Here is a 20,019-nt window from a genome sequence, read left to right on the forward strand (position 1 = left end):
GCGGGGGACAATCCCTCCCTGGAGCAATGTGGGGTTAAGGGCCTTGCTCAAAGGCCAAACAGCTGTGCGGATCTTATTGTAGCTACACCGGGGATTGAACCGCCGACCAGGTACCTGAGCCACTAGGCTACAGGCTGCCCGGGGATGCAGAAATGTATAGAAAAAAAACTTTAAAAAGCAACTATTGCAAATGCAAGACAAGAGCTTCCGATAACCGTTTATGTGGGCTCCCCAGAAAAGGAAAGGCAGCGAGTAAAAAAGCAGGGTGATTTGAAATTTTCTGTGAGAAGATGATGCTCCTTATTACAGTGTGGATGGTTTATTGCTATTCAATTACAGAGGGCCCTCAGGTTTTTGAGTTTATGAGACAGCTGTCGCCGAATCTGATTTGCAGCTTGCGTTCCGCAGTGGGGACGTCTGGGAGAATCACTGCATTCAGCTTCATCAAATGCCAACCGCCATCAACCGCCATCAACCGCCATCAACCACCAGCGCGGACAGAGACGACTTCATCCCAACAAGCCCTCATTGTGCCGCGCCAATCTCCCCAACCCGCCTTTCACAAGAACGGCCGAATTTCTTTCGGCTTAAATATGAATAAATAAACAGCGGCATTCCATTTGTAAATTACGTCTTCCACGCCTCTGCACTTGCCGTACGACTCTCTCTCTTCATGCCCAGTGCGCTGAAATCCTGTTGTCCCCCTCAATGATTTACTCCCTGCCAGCGAAGGAATCCTTCAGCGGTCTTCCAGGGTGAGCCCATGGTGCCACCCCCCAAATATCCGCGCTATGCGGTTGTGGTGCATGAACCCCAGTGTTACAATGGCGGCTTTCATGGACGAGTGCCGCGGGGCGGACCCTGGTTTTGGGGAGACAGCTGGGAGACAGTCCAGAGATCCATACCCTGCCCGGGCGCTCGGTCTGCTCTGCTGCTGCACAACACACACGGGGGCCTGGGAGGAGGGGGGAGAGAGGAGAGGCCCTCCGGTCAGGGCCACAGTGCACTGCAGTGGGCTACAGGCCAGCTCATCTGCCCACGGACATGCCCACCAGACGGAGGGGATGAGGGGGATGGGACGGGCCGCAGGGGTGGCACCTGCTCCAGGTAAGGGAAGCATGGAGTCTAATGCAGTCCAGCAAAAGAGAAACAACAGTCACACACAGACACACACAGTCACACACACGCACACACACAGACACACACACAGTCACACACACAGTCACACACACAGACACACACAGACACACACAGACACACAGACACACACAGACACACGTCACTCATGCCCTTTTCAACAAATCTCAAAGATGCAGAGCGATGTTTATATTCACAGACACATGTGCATGTACAAAAATAAAACACAAATGGGAACATTCACTCTACCTTCTGCTACGTTGAATAACAAAGCAAAGGTTACAAAGCAAAGCAAAGGTTGCAAAGCAAAGCAACTTACGCTATTCCCATTCATTTCAGTGACCGTGAAACCACAATGAACTAAAAACAAATTAAAAAGGCCAAACCCACAGCTTCAGAGTAGGCAGAGGGAACGAATGCCGTGGCTATATGGGGCAGAGTCCAGCGTCCACAGCGATGGCTGAAAGGCTGTATGGCTCTACGAGACGCGCTCCAGCAGGCACATACATACACGGGCTCCTATAGAAACAGCTGTGTGCAGACGGGGAAACGAGGCGGACCGGTTTCCACATGGACAGGCAGTAACTCTCAGAGCGCTAAGTGTGTGCAGCTTTCCCCACCCATCTGCTCGGCCGCTATCAGACACCACATCTGAAGGCACTTCAGCAGGCCCTGAGCCTGCCTCTCTCCCTCCCTCTCTCCCCGCCGACCCCAGTCCATAATCCCCCCTAAGCAGCTCTATAAATAAACGCATTAAATTCAATTTTATCATTTTTTCATTTAACGCCTTTCAAGCGGATTTTCGCTTCTAATGAAGCCTTCCCGGCTCAGCCTCGCTGCAGGGCCCTCCGTTCGGCCGATGACCTCGTGAGCGGGCGAACCCCCGGTCCATGTGACACTCTCCGCCTGCCCAAACACCCCAGAGTTAATAAGACCACTCTTTACAACGCTCGGGATAGGATTTGATCTTGGTGTAAAGTCAGTAATTTAAGTAGATGTGTCCACTGAGTTCAGGTGCACAAGCTTGTTTTTCGAAATTCCTCAAGATCAAGACTCATACGTGGAATGCTCATTAAATAGGTTTGGCAAAATGAGGAATGAAGACTGAACTATAGGCCAGAAGGTGTAAACTCACAAATAACACCTACAATACAATCTCAATTAAATGTTTTGTGATCTATAAACACGTAAGGTGGTAAAATTAGGTTGTTTGGAGCTTCATGGTTAACCAAAAACACTGCACTGATGTGAGAGGGAAGAATAATTACAGCAGCATGTTCAATAGCTGTTCCATCAGAATCAGGAAAAACCACTTACACGGGCAAAGGAGTTCACTCGCAAACGCTCAGCTAGTTTGTAATGCAAAGCTACTCAAATCCCACAGCCCAAAAATGGACAAACGCCAAAACGGTGCTCAGGTTCTCACACTGCACACAGGACGTGTTGATAAAGAACTTCACACCGCGTGTCTGGCCAATATAGAAAGGCTACTTTTCCCCCAGGGGGTAAAATAAACAAAATAAACAACAACAAAAAAACATTTTTGCTTCATTGCTCATTGAAATGGAGAAGTAATGGTGGTGTCAGAACACACACATTCCTAAATCGGGCAGAGAGAAGCTGGGCTCTGAGCAGTGGTGAGGGTCTGACGGGGCTGGAGCAGCACCCAGGGCCCTCCGTGTTTAAAGACCGCTCAGGTGCCACACGCCGCGGGGTGAGGGAAGGCCGGGCGTGGGGGTAGCACGTCTCACGGGGTCCAACAAGCTCCCCAGGGGCCACTGGGCACTGGTTAACGCGGCCCTCGGGCCCCGCGGTTTGCTGAACAGGCGGTATACGCAGAGCCTGAAGGCTGCGGAGACAGGTAAAGGCTTGCTGGGGGAGAGAGGGGGAGAGAACATCGGGGAGCGGGTGCCTTTCGTGAAAAGCACAAGCCTCATTCAGACGAGAATGAGAATGGCTTGTTTTGACAAGCGTATTTCGGAGCCCAATATTACAGCTGGAGGTTAGACATCCTGCGTGGCAGGGTTTTTTCTCGTTAAGAGTTTATAACGTGAAATAAAATGTCAGCCACCCCGCCGTGCGGCTGGATTTACCAGACAGCTGCAAGTGTGAATGCTCGCAAAATGATGCGCTGGCAACGAAAGGCTTGCATCCTGCAGAAATGCTCATCATTCTGAGCCGATCTCTCCAAGCTCAGGGGCAAAACAGTTCCTCCAGAGGGGAAACTAGACAGATGTTCCTCACTGGTTTGGAGCCAAGATGGAGCCTGAAAACAGTGTGTTAATTAAACGGAGAACTGGAAATGTAATTGCAGGGGGGGGTGGAACAAATGAGCAGCAATAATCCCCAAATCTTTTCAGCTCAGCAAACTTTGCACTGCTGGCCCTACGCGAAGAATACAGAACAATTGCAATCCCCCCTGCTAACGGCTATGCTAATGCGACTGTGGGGCTTGCAAGCACACCTGGAGCAGCTCAGCCACCGACACTTACCCGCCCAGTTTCCCGCTAACGCCCAGCGGAGCGCCACTGAAATCTGCCTCCGCCCCGCTCCGATTCAATCAGCAGCGGAACGAAGCGGGCGAGAGCATCCATTCCTTCTGCTAATTAGATTGTTTTTGTAGAGATTCAATCAGCGCGTGTGTGCATTACGGTCCGGGCCGCGCGTGAAGGTCGCACGACTACCGACTGCGCCTTCGGAACAGCGTGTTCCGCCGCCGTGGCAACAGCCCTCCGGAAGAACACAGCCCATGACCGCATTCCCCGGGACGCAGGGAACAAGGCCCTGTGCGCCGGGACACTTCAGCACACAAAACATCATATTATACAGATACAGCACAGAGAGAGGAGAGAGACCAGCACACAAAACATCATATTATACACAGATACAGCACAGAGAGGGGGAGAGGGGGAGAGAGACCAGCACACAAAACATCATATTATACACAGATACAGCACGGAGAGGAGGGGGAGAGAGGAGACAGAGAGAGGAGGGAGATGGAAACAGAGATAAAGAGAGGAGAGAGACAGAGACAGAGGGAGAGAGAGAAAAATTGAAATTGAAAAATTGCTAATTGTATTGTTATCGTTTATTATTTGCATTAGTCTAATAATGATTAGTTTATGTATTTACATGCGCTTGTTATTTGTTTATATGACATGACGTTGTGTCATTCATTGTACCTTATGAACATTGAAATGTCTTTTTTTTGTCATGTCTGGCAACATGTATGGTATATGGAAATATGACATGCCAATAAAACATCTTTGAATTGAAAACAAATTGAGAAAGAGAGAGCAAAGGGGATAGAGCGAAAGATAGGGAGTGAAAGAGAGGGAGATTGGAGAGAGATAGATAAAATAAGAAACAGCAAGAGGAGGCAAGAACATGAGCTCTATCTACACTGTACCACAGCAAAGTCAATACTGTGATTAATTACATTATCAAATCGGATTTCATTATTGGGCAACATTAGATTAAGCAATATTAAATTATTAGATCTGTCTCTGCATACAAAGGATAATGACTTTCACTCTGCTTGAGACAAAGTATCATAAGCCATTTATTCCCTGGAGATTACTGTGAGAACCAAGTGATATTAGCCGTGTGATTTCCTCCTGTTTAAGCAAACAAGACTGAGTCTCATTCACACTGTACAACCAATACAGTATATTACTGCCAATCAGAAAACTGCAACCACAGCAAAAAGCCAACTTAAACAAGCCTATATCTGTCCATCTGGCTAATTCCACAATCTGGCCGAAGCCATTCCCAAAAATAAATAAATACTAAAAAAAGAAAAGAAATGTTGCTCTACCAAACCAGTCAGCTAACCACAAATCTCCACTGGCAATCCACAGCTGCAATTACAACCCTCTAACCCTCTCCGTTTAATGGCTTTGTGTCCAATTCCAGGGCGATGTCAGAGAGAAACGGCACGTCTGCACTCGGTACTGCTTTTGGAAGCCGCGCGGTGGAAACTGGAGTGGAGCGCAGGCTGACAGAGGGCCTCTAACATCAGCGCTTTCAGTGAGGATCACCACTGACGCACAGCATCTCAACGCAACATCGCAACTTTCAACGGCTGTGTGCGCTACGGAAAAGCTGATGGGGGATTTGCAAAAATTACTCTTTAAAAGTGCAGTGTACAGCTCAAAACAGTAAGCCCTGCATCACAAACTACAGCACCTATACCTGGATAATACCAATCCTTTCACAATGTTTTTTAAGATAGATTAATCCTATTTTACATCGCTTTCATCGAATCTAGGTATTTTCTGGCTAAATGGGTCATGCATAAAATACCGGTTACCGTACGTTCTCTCTAATGCAACAGGGCTAGCACCAAACGGTATCGCATGAATGCCTTCATATTCTTAAACATTGGTTACTGGGGCTTTTTTAACCAATAGCATGACAGTTACCAAGAGTAACGCACATTGCCGTCAATGTTCCGTACAAACAATTGGGACAGGATTTATTTTCTCTCTGAAGTCAAAACACTTTTGAGTCCTAATGGTTCACTAGTCTAATAACCTGCAGTGAGACGTGTAATAGCCTGGGATATTTTAAAGTTAAATTATTTTTATTGAGCCCTAGTGTACTGTACAGCTCCTGTAGCATAGGAGCTCATAGTGAGAGGGGCTACATTAGCCTACATTGGCCTACATTGGACTGTGCATTGGCCGACGAGGACTATGCACTCTTCTTACTGTCTGGATTCATTCGGCCAGTGCTGTACTACCCACGACCGGAGCGTGCTCTCCCTTCAGCCAGGATTTCTCCCGGTACAGCGAGCAAAGAAGAGCTTCTGACACGGGACGTAGCGCGAGAGGGAACGGCACTGGACTCCCGCCGCTGTACCTCTCACACACGGACGCGCAACCACGGCAGCCAAACGGTCGAACGCGCTCGGTCCCCGGCGCCTGGTTTCGGCTTCCCGCCGAGAGGAACGCAGCCGTCACCGGAAAGTGACACCGGTAAGAGCGGCGAAACAAAGCGGAGACGTGGGCTTCACTCGCGCGGGACACCGCTGACCTTCTCCGACGCGCGGGGCTTCCAATTTCAAAGCCGCCTGCTGTGACAGCCTTCCGAGTCAGACGGCGTTACGGAGGGGCGGACCGTCCGCCTCCGTTTCCGATTTTCAGTCGGAAAAGAGGAGCGCGAGCGAAAAAAGTAAGCAAAAACTTAGTTGCGGCGGATTGTGAAGGTTATACAAGTGCAGGCTCCCAAGGGAGCCGTGAGATACCGTGCGGGTTGGCTGAATACATTCTTTGACTTATTGCCAGGCAATATAAGTTTCAGAAAAGCCATTTTACTGCGAGGTATAAAAGGAGAGGAGAGGGGAGTAAAGAAAAGGCCCGTTCCCAAGGCAGGCTGCACAAACAACGGCGCCGTCTCTCGGGCAACAGGGGTGCGCTTTGGTCACAGTTTCAATTTCAATGGAGACAGGAGAACCAGTCCGTCTCCCGACATCCTTAAATAAAAATACTTTCACGCGGAGCCTAAAAATCATCCCGCTCTTATGTCTGAAAAGTGCCTCTACCTCACGGCACTCGGCTCCACACTGACTCCGCATCCTGTACTGTACACGCCATCTTTTCAAGGGTGTGTTTGGAAGAGGCGCTGCAGTAACGGCAGGGAAATCGGCCCATTTCCCGGCGGTCAGCAGTGCCCTCTCCAGCCCTGCTGCCCGCTGGCTGCCTCCTCTCTGCTGTTGTTCGGACGACGCTGCGCTGGGGCCCTAAGAATCCACCTGCTGCTTAAAAACAGGAGGACCAATTATCCCAGCGTACTAATGGGCTAAAGAGAAAGGAGAGGCTCTGCTGGGGAGGCGTCGTGCTGGCAGCACACAGGGGTCACCCGGGGCGCCCAGCTAAGGGCGACACAAAAGCACAGAAGAAGAGTGACAGGAGTAATCACGTCAGCAGCGCACCGAACATATAAACTGTGTCAGAGCGGCGTTCTCAGGGAGGAACATGCACACTGAACTCACTCACAAATTGTACACACACACACACACACACACACACACACATACAGGCGCACGCATATACACACACACATGCACACACACACACACACACACACACACACACATACAGGCGCACGTATACACACACGCACATACACACACACATACACACACGCACACATGTACACACACACACACACCTGCTTTGCTGTACGCTCTGTTCCGCAGGCGAGCGTGCTGAAACATTAAAAATGTACCGCCACACACTGCCACTATGCTCACCATTAATGTCACTCAAAACAAATTGCCTCCCTTTCGGTCTGAATTAGTGGTTGAGGGAAAGGGGACCATCTGTTTGAATCATAAAATATTAATGGAGGCGGTTATTTAAAACAACACAGGTGACGGCTACTGGCAAAGGATCACACTGCGGGAAGTTCCAGGGTACAAAAGTACAGGTCCCATTTGGCCACACCAGAAAAATCGGCTGTGAATATTTTCTCCCAAAATTCCATGTACTCAAGATATGCATGGCAGGGGTCAACAGAAGGGTCAAAACAAACTGTTCTGGGATTAAAAAAAGAAACGTCAAAGCCCTTTTCAAAGTTAAGATTAAAAATATTCACCTCACCACAATACCTTAATCTTCTACTGTGCAGTGCTGCGCCTTTTAAGCCCCAAGGCAGGGGTCCTCAATCTTATCCAGAAATGGCTGTGGTAGGTGGAGGCTTTTGTTCCAACCAAGCAGTTACACACCTGATTCTACTAAGAACTAGAGCCCGTGCTAAGGACCTTGATAAGTAGAAACACAATGTTTTACTGGACGGATGGACGGACGGAGAGGGAAGGGTGTATGCCCTTTACATCCTCTTTTCGGTGCTTTGTCAACAAGAGACGTAAGTATTTTAAACGCATTTTGAAATGAAAAAAGGAAGACAGCGCTCAGACAGCCCTCAGACTGTGCTCAGACCACCAAACCGGGAAAAGTACAGCGCAGCCTCCCACCCTGGGGGCACATTCAATTACTGCAGCTAAATTTCCTTTGCTCTTCGGGCCTAATGAAGCAGGGAAATAAATAAATCGCAATAAAGGGAGAGGGGCCTCGGCTCATGACCGCCGTATCGCTCCGGGAGCAGAGGCAGCGGAGAGCTTTTCAGAAAGGCGTCTGGAAGCAGGCGGCGCGGCTCAGCCCCCCGTGGCTGCTCCCCGTGGCTGCTCTCTGGGAACGCACGACTCCCGCTCCTCAGCCGGGCGCGACCGCTCGGACTCCGTTATCCTGTTTTTGTTTGCGCTGCGAATGACACGGCTCGGTGTGCGGCTCCGCGAGGATAAAAACGTTCTCCGAGCGGCAGCGGTGGAGAAAGTGCCGGATGGCGTTCCCGCAGGCCGCAGGAATGAGGAGCTCTCCTGGTCAGCCATCCTCTCGGGGGCCCTGCGGGTCCAAACCAGGACAGCGCCGGAGTGCCAGAGCGTTGCCAAGCCCGCAGTCTCCAAACAGCCCGGGCCGCTCCGACTCTGACCTCTCTTTTCCACACTCCCCGCTGATACATACAGAGCGCTCAAACAAAGAGGGATGGGGGGGGGGGGGAGCGGAGCTGAGCGGTGCAGTGGAGCGGAGCGGGGCTGTCCTCCCTCCCGCTTCACCGCAGAGCGCCGGGCGCATGTTTGCTCACTGACTCATTACAGAGGAGCTGCTGCTTCCTCCAGCCAGAGCCCCTGCTGCTCCACCACTGCTACTGCTGCTGCTACTCTTACTGCTGCTGCTACTACTCTTACTGCTACTGCTACTTTTGCTGCTACTGCTCTTACAGCTGCTGCTACTCTTACTGTTGTTGCTACTGTTACTCTTACTGCTGCTGCTGCTGCTACTCTTACTGCTGCAACTCTTACTGCTGCTGCTACTCTTACTGCTGCTGCTGCTACTCTTACTGTTGTTGCTACTCTTTCTGTTGCTGCTACTGTTACTGCTGCTGCTATTCTTACAGCTGTCGCTACTCTTACTGTAGTTACTACTGTTACTCTTACTGTTGCTGCAACTGTTACTACTGCTGCTGCTACTCTTACTATTGCTACTACTCTTTCTGTTGCTGCTACTGTTACTGCTGCTGCTATTCTTACAGTTGTTGCTACTCTTACTGTTGCTGCTACTGCGGTTACTGATTTAGGCTTCAGGCAGAAGGGCCAGACACTGGAAAAGGCTCTACAGTGAGATGGCAAATTCAAGCCAAGGAAGGGGCACTACTTGTGGCAGGTTGATTTGGCACAAACTACGACTCATGAATTACTGTCAAACTTGACAGGGTAATTACAAACTGGTGGAAAGATAAACAAAACAAAAGGCTTTAGTCCAGCACAAATATTTTAGATGCTCTAAGCCTGCAATATCACTGTATTTCTAACAAAAACAAGAAAATTAAGATAAAAACACTGACATTTTAGAAATAACCGCTAACATATTGCGATAATGACTACAGTGGATGACAGTGGACCACCCACAAAGCGCCTGTGGAATTAAAACATCTAAAACGGGTGGGAAATGTCCCTCTGGTCGACTGCAGTTCCCCAAAAACATTTTCATCTCTGAAAATAGAAAAGCCCACACACACCTGGAGGAGGGTGAAACTATAGGCACTGGGCAGGGATGGAGGGGAGAGAAGAAGGAGGAGGAGGAGGAGGAGGAGGAGGAGGAGGGTGAAAGGCAGCGGTGGGCGAAGCTCTGAATGCCTCTCCTCGCCAACAGTGAGCCGACACGCTGGAGACCCTCTGTGGTTACAGCTCCATCTGCAGAACTATGCTGTGCGCTGGACCAGAGGCTGCCGCGGGTCACTGCACTGAATTACACAGAGCTCCCTACAGCACCGCCACAATTCCCAACAAGTGGACTGTGAGTAACGGCAAACAACTGAGACGGACAGCCTGCCCTCATTGCCAGTCGCAAGGAAAAGAGGCTTTGAAAGTTGCAGTGTTCCTTTTCCGTAAGCAGCGTGTGTGCTTTTACATACATGTAAGGATGAACGCATCGTTACTGCACGTAGAAGATTAGCTGGGCAACCGATGACGCTCAATATTATGGCACCACAGCCTGCACTTATTTACAAAATAAACTCAAAGAAAAAGGAAAGAAACAGCAACTCTGCACAGTACAGCATCAACAGAATCTCTGGGCTGCCATCCAATTAAGAGATACATTAGACAGATATAAGATGTATACTTTATTGAACTCTGTGGGATAGCATGTCCTCTTGATTTGACCCATCCTAGTTACTTAGGAGCAGTGGGCAGCCACAGTGCAGTGCCTGGAGACCAACTCCAGTTCTGAGGCCAGTGCCTTGGTCAAGGGCAAGGGCAGGAGTATATCTAACCTGATATGCACAAGTCTTTCGATCCGAATAACAGTAGGTACAACCCAGCTGAATAGCATTTGGTAGTCTTGGGTATTAATAACACAAAATGGCTGACCTCACACATGTTCTGTGGTGCAACCCAAAGCTCAGCGAAGCTTTATGTTTAGCTTTTTGTTTTTACTCAAATGCGGGCTGTGTCATGGATCCTGACTGGTGGTTGCGGAGTTATTGTTGGGGATTTCTCCGAGCAGGATGTGAGAATGTCTAAATAACTGTTGTCAGCACCAGCAGAAGCTGAAATATCAACAGAGGAAGGAGGCGACAACAAACTGGAATTAGGAGCTGAACAAAACCATTAAGTCTGGCTTCTTTCTAACTGTGGCCCACAACAACCTTTTTCCGTGTCAAAGTACACGGTGCTCGACAACAATCCAGTGAGCACTTTAGAGAGTGCCAAGAGTTCACAGCAGCGCAGGTAAAAGCAGAGTCCATATCCATGGGTAAAGCTGCATTTTGACCCAAAAGGTGGGCCTCAGCTTACAGACTGGGACCAAGTTTACCTAAACGCAATGGAACGAGAAGGGTTAGGAATCCCGAAAGGAAAGTACGTAATGCCTGGTGAATCAGAGGCGGCCCAGTGCACTAGAGTGCTAATGTTATAAACACGCGTCTGTACTCAGTTTCAAGGGAGTCCTAGAAGCAGCGATGGAGAGTCGGTAAGCACTCTGACTGGACTTTTCTGGGCACGGAGTGTTCAAGCTCAGTCTTCAGCAGATTTATGCCTTTTCAAAAAAAAAGAAAACACACAGCTTTGCTGTCAAACAAATTAGAGTTCCTTCTGAACCGGCACTTTCACCACTCAACGACTCACGCGTGGGTGCTGGGGGAGGCTTTAAAAGAAATTAAATTCCACCCCAGATGGAACTATCTACATGCACAACAAATGACTTAATTGAGATAAAATCCAGAGATCTGCTGCCAAGTGAACTTACCCAGTAAGCTAAACGGAAATAGACCAAGTCTTACAAAGCACTTTGCAGCATAAACAGCACACTGAATCATACTTTTATTTGGGCTCCTGAAATTATACACATTTCATGAGAACAAGTGTTTTTTGCAACCAGACACGAAAAGCTGTGTGGACAAAAACATTGTATTCTGAAACATTACATTTAAGTACAGTTTGGAGTTCTCAAGATTGTAACAAAATCCACTAAACTCCTCAAACCTGCATTTTAACCAAGCGGAACAAACACTCTTTCTGATAATTTGCCAACTAAAATTAGTAATACAATAATTAAAAGTCCAAAAAATACATTCAAAACACAAATATAAATTCTGAAATACAATTTAAAAAATACCACCGCATTTTAACAGGTGGCGGTTTAAAACTATTTTTCCTACATTTGCCTGGGGAATGCAAACATGTTGCCTCTGCCCTAAGGTGCATGACCTGAGAAGCCCAGAGGATTTGCCTAACAGTATTTCACTCATCTAAGTCCCCTGACACACCCGCTACACCTCTAATGGGCCAGGATTACACACCACAAAGCTAACAGGGTGTGGAAAACAGAATTTAACCCAACTCACTTCAGGACTCAACTCTACCTGCTACACACACTGAAAGAACATCAGCTCAGCAAGATGTACTGGAAACTCTCTCTCCCTCTCTCACTCACACACACACACACACACACATATATATATATATATACACACATCTCCAATGAAAACACCACAGACAGTAATGTTTTATTCGTTAAGCCTCCAAAGGTCAAAGAAGGTTAATTGGACAACAGCGAGGGGGAAATCTGCATGATAAGTTGACGGGTCGTAATAAAACAATAGCTCCGGGATAAACTGTGTGTCCAGCCAGCCAGCAATAAGCCCAAAGAGGCAGAGCTGGCTAAAGGAATATAACATACAGCAATAATATGACTTTCCCATTAAACCATATTAAGCTGCTGCTGCATTCTCATCATTTCCCCCAACACAGCCAATTAAACCGGCTGAGCACAGCCAAAACAAAAACAATTTCCCGATGAACATTTGATCCAACTAGGCTATATTTACAGTAGCCTATCTCATAAAAAAAACAACAAGGGAAAAAATCCGAAGAGAACAGATTAGGAAAACATGCGTATTCCATCTATTTTTAGCCGAGACTTTGTTTCCAACGGAAGAGAAAAAAATGAACGTATAAACTAATCACGTAAAATACACTCATAATACAAAATACAAGCGTTGATGACTCATAATCAGCAATAACAGGATCTGAACAACAAACGGTAACATCAGCAACGGTCTATCGGCTACCCAAACAATGAAATATGAACTCAAAGCCGCTTTTAAATAGCCGTTAATAAATAACGTCGCATCTTCAAACAGCACTCCGGCAAAGTCAGACAACGTGAAAAGACAGAAAAACTGCAATGATGGGCGACTTACCATAAAAATATTAGCAAAAGCGAGGAGTAAAAATGCTATTCAGGGATGCACTGAATAACTTAGCGGGGAAGAATTCAAATCGTCATCCAGCTGTCGAACATCACCGTGAGGCTGCGCGCTCGTCAGCCTTGGGATGGATACGCGCTGCCTGCGAGCAGTTTCCCAGGAGTGTGCTCTGATAGCGGAGCTCCAGAGGAAAAGCCTCGCTCCCAGCTGTCAGCCTCCCCGTGTGGTAATGCGTGTGCCCGCGTTTGTAGTAAGCTGAAACCTGAAACCCGCGTGATGTCACGTTTCAGCTCTCACTAAAAAGTGGCTTCGATTGTTTTCTCTCTACACTCAAAGATCGGTGGATGGAAGACAACAAAAATGGGGGGGGGGGCTGGGATGAAGCGAAATAATAAACAATAACAGTCAGGGGAAAGCCGGGCGCAATAACCCCTCTTTATGTGTCTAAAGCCTGGTAAAAAGACAATGCAAACACTGCACTCTCCATTCCGGCGCTTCTCGGAAACGAGGTTGGCCAGCCTGTCAAAATTGCGGGTGCTCGCAGCAGCCGAGGCGGCCAACCGAAACGTGGGTCAATGCTAGTAAAGGAACAGCTCCCACACGGCCTTCACCCTAATTTACATCTCCACCAAAGCCCGCGAAAAGGAAAGAAAACCTGCGTTCGGAAACCTTGTAAGCCACGATAGCCGGGAAATATCAAGTTCTCTGAATTGCTTATCCCTGCCATCTGTCGTCTGCGAACCATAATATCAATACAGTACAGTACCGCGGCTAGTTCACAGCTCCGGAGACAGACAGTCTCCCGAGACACACATGCGCACACTGTATATAGACTATACTTTTTAAACAAAGGAACAAAGGATGTCGAAAAGGCTAATATTACTTGACTGTATTCCCAGTTTTGAACCAAAGCAACGGATGTGAGAAAGGTGGGGAGGTCTTGCCCCTTGGAGAAGCTGCATTAAAATGGTGCACTCATCGAACTCCATGTAGGTCATTTGCCTATGGTGTCCCACCTTACCGGCTACTGCCGTTTATAACTGCGGATCACAAGAATGTCTTAATTTTTCTTGAGCTTATCAATGTAGACAACTTGAATTATGTCCTCATTACACATTACTAATTTCGGCCCTGACTCAGATGACACAAAGTGACAGGTTTTTTTTTGGATAGATTATCAACTATTAAAGCTAATCTAATGAGCAATAACTGTGCACACATTATAATGTAATATAATTTTAGGCATGTATTGCACAGATGACAGATTAGCTTGTCCGGGGTCATTGACAATGAAGGCAATATATTCGGATTGCTTAACACCATATTTCAGACGAGAAAAAAGGAAATTAACAGTTTAACCACAAAAAATCCTAAGGCTTTGGTGTTAATGTAATAAACCCATCTGTCCACTGGGGCATCTTCCTCGAACTCAATTATGAATTTCAGATTCATGAAGAGTAGAATGCCTTACAGAAATGTATAGCATTAGACATTTCTGATTAACCTGTGGCTGTGAACGAATGGAATAGTGGGGTAACTAGGGTAAAGTAGTGACTGAGATGTGCTGAGGCTTTGGGGGGAAACATCTACAGGGATTTAATGAGCTATAAAACAGGAGGAAGAGAGAATGTGATGAGTAATGATGATAAGAGTGAGAGTTGCTAAAGGAATCCGTGGCGAATGAGGGCTTAGTTTGGGTGGAGATGGGGGAGGGTCAGGGGAAAGTATGATCTCTGGGTTCCATCCAACAACTTAAGCCAGGTCAGGGGTTCCTAAACAGAGGGTCGTGACCCCATGTTGGGTCACCTGATTTGAGGAAAGGGTCACCTGACAATTTTGGGAAACAAAGTAAAAAAAAAAAAAAAAATTCAAAAAAGTTGGGAATCCCAACTTAAACTTAAACAAAGTCTACAAAACGGTGTTAACCAACTCCACGGCAAGGCAGGACACTACATTCTTTGAAGAGGTTTTGGGGTCAGTCAGTTGTGCTGGAAACCTGATATTGTTGGGGGAGGATGGGTGGAGTTGGGAGAGCGGCTCTGATCTTTCTTCTGATGTGGCGGTTGGACTTGTTTGGGGGGATGGGGGTCGCTGAAGCCCCCTGGGAGTCGCGTCCCAAAAGAGTCTGGGAAATCCAAAAACACATCTGTCGCATGTCCCAGCAGAAGTGCTCCCAGTTCACGTGCCCCTATTCCAGACAGAAACGTTCTTATTCCCACAGACTTAATTCAGGTTTGAGGCATCAGGCAGCGGCGTGTGTTTGGTTTTGGTCGGAGCGGTAATTGGCTTGCCCACTTCTTTGTGATTAATGAGGCTTAAAAGGGCAGCCTGCGTCACGCGCCCCCATCTTTTCCGTGACGGAGAGCAAAGGACAAAGATCCATCATCTGCCGGAGTGCCGGGGACCGCAGAGATTAGAGGAAACGTCTCGTAGGGCACAGCCAGGAAGAGCGGTCACGGTTTCCAAAGTGCAGCTCGGTCATAATGCATATAGAACAGGAGCAGCCCGAGTCAAAGGAGACCAACATGGACATGATGGCTGTCATAAATACTACAGGCTGACAGAAAGGAGAGAAGATGGCCACACAATCATCCTAAACCTGTATCTAACAGAGACAAGAGAAGTGACTTATTATACACTAGGCTCCGTAAGTCTTGGGACAGACTTTTTAAAATTTCTTCTTGATTTTACAGTACACAATTTTAGGCTTGTATTATTGGAATGCGGTTAAAGAGGAGATTTTCAGTTTTTATTAAGAGTATTTTTTATAAATTCACAGTGTGTTTCACTTTTAATACAACCCCCCCCCCCCCCATTTCAGGGGGCCATAATATTTGGGACAAAACCCCCAGAGGTGTCTAAGATTAGTCCGCTGTGTTCAATCAATTTCTTAGTGAAGGTATAAAAAAGCTTTCAGTATCTAGTCTTGATTCTAGGCTTTTGATTGCCTTTGGAGTGTGCTACTGGCATTTGTTAACATGAGGACCAGAGCTGTGCCAATGAAAGTTAAGAAATCCATTATGAGGCTGGGAAATGAGAAATAAGAAAAGAACAGTAAGAGAGACATAGGCCAAACAATAGGTTTACCAAAATAAACTAGAACATCATTAAGAAGCGAGTGGGTTTGTGGGTTCTTCTTTTGCACACTGACGTCGTGAAGACGAGGGCAGACAGGGGTCATTCTTTTCCTGAGAAAAATCAGGAGGGATGCTCTGCTAGAGCAATTGCCTCCAACCACAGCCCTACTGTCAAAAAGAGTAAAACTATTCTGAGATTCAGGATCCGGCACTGTGATCAATCATTCATGAGAAGCATATCCAGTTATGAGCTCAGGAACTAGGAGGGAAGAAAGCCCAGACAGCTTCATGCAACCGTGTACAAGCAGGCCTGACTGTGGCAGATGATGCAAATATGCCTGCAGTCCAGCATAACTCCTGAAGATTAAATATTGATATGAGACTTAACATTTGTTGTGTGGAACACTCGTACCGGTGTGAAGCAATCAGGGTGTTTTGCAAGGGAAAGCTAAGTCTGTGACAGTTAACCCGTTGTGTGGTTCATGAAGTCTCCCTCACCAATCACCAGTCACTATACGTAACCATGTCTAGAAATAGATTCATTCCTCAATAAAAGAAACAACCATCTGCTCTGGGACTCTCCCTCCCTCACTCGCTCGCTCAGACACACGTACCAACACTTTCTGTCTGACTGCCGTTTGGAGTGACAGGAGGGCCACAGCAGGGGGGAACCCCACCGCCCTCTGCGATCCTAATAGTGACGGAGCGGCATTTCTGAGAGTCTGCGCCGTGCGACGGGGCGGAGGGGTCGCGCCGAGCACACAGCCGCGCCCAGGCGCTGGGAGCGCCGCCGCCGACGGCCTCACTACCGCGAAGAGCCCCGGCCACTGCGCTCCCGCTCCGTGTCTGCTGCACCTAGCACAGGGAGAACAGGCAGGTAGGGCTGGGTATGGGTGGGAAAGGGTGGCTTGGGGGGGGTTTGGATATGGATGGGTAGAGGTGGGTAGCGGTGGAGTGGGACGGGGTGGGTTGGCTAGGGGGAGGGAACTTGGTGTACTTGGGGTAGACTCACTGAGGTGAAAGATACTGAGTGGACTCACCCTTCTCAGTGCAGGGTTCAACAGCACCCAAGGGGATGCCACTGGAAGACATGATGAAGATGACCAATTTACTTTGCCGGTTATGCTTTTAATCACAGATTGGTTTGTCTCAGTCATCACTTATCTCCTGCAGTGCCTAGTCAGCTCAGAAGCTTAGGCCCAGTATTTACACAATTTGCTCTGCTCAGAGTCAATTCCCATGATAATGTTTGATCTTTCAAGATAAGGTTATGCCCTTACTGTACATGTGCAAAGTTTTATAGAGAAGAACTTCAAGGACAGCATTACAGCAGAAGGTATACAAGCTCCCAGCTAAAAACCTGAAGGGATTTAGCTTTGTAACCCCAAAATAGTTCAAAATAGTCCAATTTCACATTTGGAACAGAAAATGTAGGTTTCTCATTTTTAGATCAGAAGATGGAGTGTGCAAAGAAGCAAGAAAGTTTCCTAAGTAATTGTCAACTTACTTAAAATACCACACACATCACTGGACTGCTTATGGTGAGCCATAGAATTCCTTGATAAGCTGGAATACTTTGTGGCCAACATATTTACGGTCAAAAACGATTATGGGTTAATGGCAAGGTCAGTAAATTTGCCGACTTAAGTGGGATTCTTGAATGCCATTCCAAGAGAATGTCATCTGACCTAAGGAACCTTTGAGGTTAATCAGCCCCAAGGTCACTGAGAGAAGCGTACCCCATGTCTAAACACCACGGCCTAATGCCTTGGCAGGAACTAAACAACTGTCCTGGTGATCAAACGCAGCCAGCCCTCGGAGGTAAACACCATTAATTGTGACTTGCGATAGGGGGCGGGGGGAGATACAGCCTTCTCTGTTATTTGAAGAGAGCACGGGGCAGGCTGGACACCGGCAAACCTGTTTTCCAGGCGCAGTGTTTGCCGAGAGATACGCTCCGAACACTGGACCCTCGTTGCCAGGACAACAGGTGAGCGAGCCTCGTCAGCCGTGATATTTACACTGCCCTTTAGCACACAGAGGAAGAAACAGATGGACAGAAAGAGAGGGGAGCGCAAAACAAGAGGAGAGAGAGAGAGATAGAGCGAGAGCAAGAAGAAGAAAGAGAGCAATCGAGAACAAGCTCAGGTGAGATGTTCCGCACCACTGCGGCTTGACGTCAAATTGCCGTGTGGGAGTTCGGCGGAGGTCCGGAACCCAGCGTCGGCACAGCAACGGGACCATGCCAACCGGCCATCCGAAGACCACCCGCTTCGGTCATTAGCGATAAACACTGCTCACACAAACAGCCCTGGTCCCGTCACCTATGTGCCGATTACTTAAAAACAAGTCCACTGACAGCAGAAGAGGGGCCACTCTGGGCATCCAGCCCTCCATTACTGATGCCAGTCCAGGGCGCTACAATGCTCCCATTTTAGGGCCAGTTGCGCCTGGAAACTGATGCGTGCTAACGGGAAAAATAATGTAGGCGCCGCATATCTACGAATTGGGATGCGTCAGTGTACTCTCCTTGGAAAAAACTGTGACAGTAGAACCCTACAGTCTGAATGCCCCACACTAAGGACAATGCTTTAATGCAATCAAGCAGTAGAGCTGACCTACAGTAGGAATAAGCTCATTTCAGGTAAGTGCAGGGACCATTTATGAAGACCCTCAGTGAAAATACAGAGGCAATAAAAAGCTTTATAATGGCTGTAATAATGTGGCAGACAGCCTGTTGCGTGGCTGCCATTAAAAATCCTGGACCGCCAGACATTAGCAGGAGCTTGCATCTCAGGGAGAACGCATTCAGTTGACCAAATGTTACCCTTTTCACCCACGTACTGTACAGTAAGCTACTCAACAGGACAAAATGCAAGAAGGAGAAAGAAAATTTCTGTCCGTAGAATTCATCTGAGGGAGTACACCATTACCGTTTAAGAAGACACTGAGACTAAAAGCTTCTGGAAGCTACAATCCGGAGTTCCACAAAGTGAGAACTAACAGGAGAAGAGTACCGTTCCATCTCTTCCACCAGTCACACTAAATTATTAATTCAGCCATCTTCTCTAGAATCCTTCATTCAAAATAACACTGGTAAGAACAGCAACGTCAGCACAACCCCCCACCTGCAAACCCCCCCCCTCAAGAGGCACAACAAAATCAACCATGAATATTTAATTGTCCAGTTCACATGGTACACATATTTAATGGTAGTGGGATTAGGGAAATGGCATTGCAGTAAAACCCGTAATATTTATGTTTGTTCCGGAGCGGCCTTAAGCTCTGTACAGTATGTGCTGTACAGACAGACCCCATTGTGGTCTCTCTCAGAGGGAGGGGGGTGTAGGTTGTTGTGTTGGATGAGTCAAGCGGGGTAGGGGTATAACCTGCAAGATTCGCCCACGTTCATTCATTCCTCCCCGGCACACACACGGCTGTGTCAAAGTAGGCTGAAAATTGTTACGCAACAAGCCAATCGACAGACACTTGAACTACGGCACTGAAGCGAGCGTACACTGTGCTGATGGTGCTCTACCGCTGAGGAGAGCGGTGGGGCGTCAACCTCGGAATGTCCGCCATTTTACAGCGGAAGCTTTATCCTCCCGTTTCCGCGACAACGCGCGGTAAATAAATGCCCGCGTCTGACCGAAAGACTGTGACGTTACGAGCAGAAGCCAGGCAGCGGGGGGGGAGAAGGCCGGGCAGGTGAGGCTTTTGAATAAGTGCCCCGCTGATCTGAGATCGTTGAGTGATGCCTGCAGCCCAGCCGATAGCCGGGGCTGGAGATGGAGTGGAGCGGAGAGCGGTGCATGCGGGGAAGGGGCCGCCTCATCCTTATCTCTCCCACGCAAAACTCACACCCCCTTCCATCCGGCACAAACGGAGCCGCGCGTTTCCATGACAGCTCTGCCGCCGCGGAGAGGTAAAGCGGCCCGATATCTGTAATTACGCCAGACAATGTGCGCGCGGGACACGCGTGTGTTTACCGACGAACCTGCTGCTCAAACCACCCCAGGTGTTCACTTACAGC

The 20,019-nt window shown here is 48.1% G+C and overlaps 1 protein-coding gene across 11 annotated transcripts in view; it reads right to left on the reverse strand.

The window, feature by feature from the left end:
- The window catches only part of plekha5 (pleckstrin homology domain containing, family A member 5), a 167,034-nt gene that overhangs the window by 69,818 nt on the left and 77,197 nt on the right, over positions 1-20,019 (reverse strand). The window contains exon 1 of one of the 11 annotated variants that reach the window (XM_061252988.1): positions 12,904-13,118. The exons of the other annotated variants lie outside the window; for them this stretch is intronic. The gene's annotated coding sequence lies outside the window, so the exon portion shown is untranslated. Of the gene's footprint in view, positions 1-12,903; positions 13,119-20,019 lie in introns of those variants that run through there. 11 annotated transcript variants of the gene reach the window in all.

Source organism: Conger conger, chromosome 8 (genome assembly GCF_963514075.1).
Source record: "Conger conger chromosome 8, fConCon1.1, whole genome shotgun sequence".
Classification (NCBI taxonomy): Eukaryota; Metazoa; Chordata; class Actinopteri; order Anguilliformes; family Congridae; genus Conger; species Conger conger.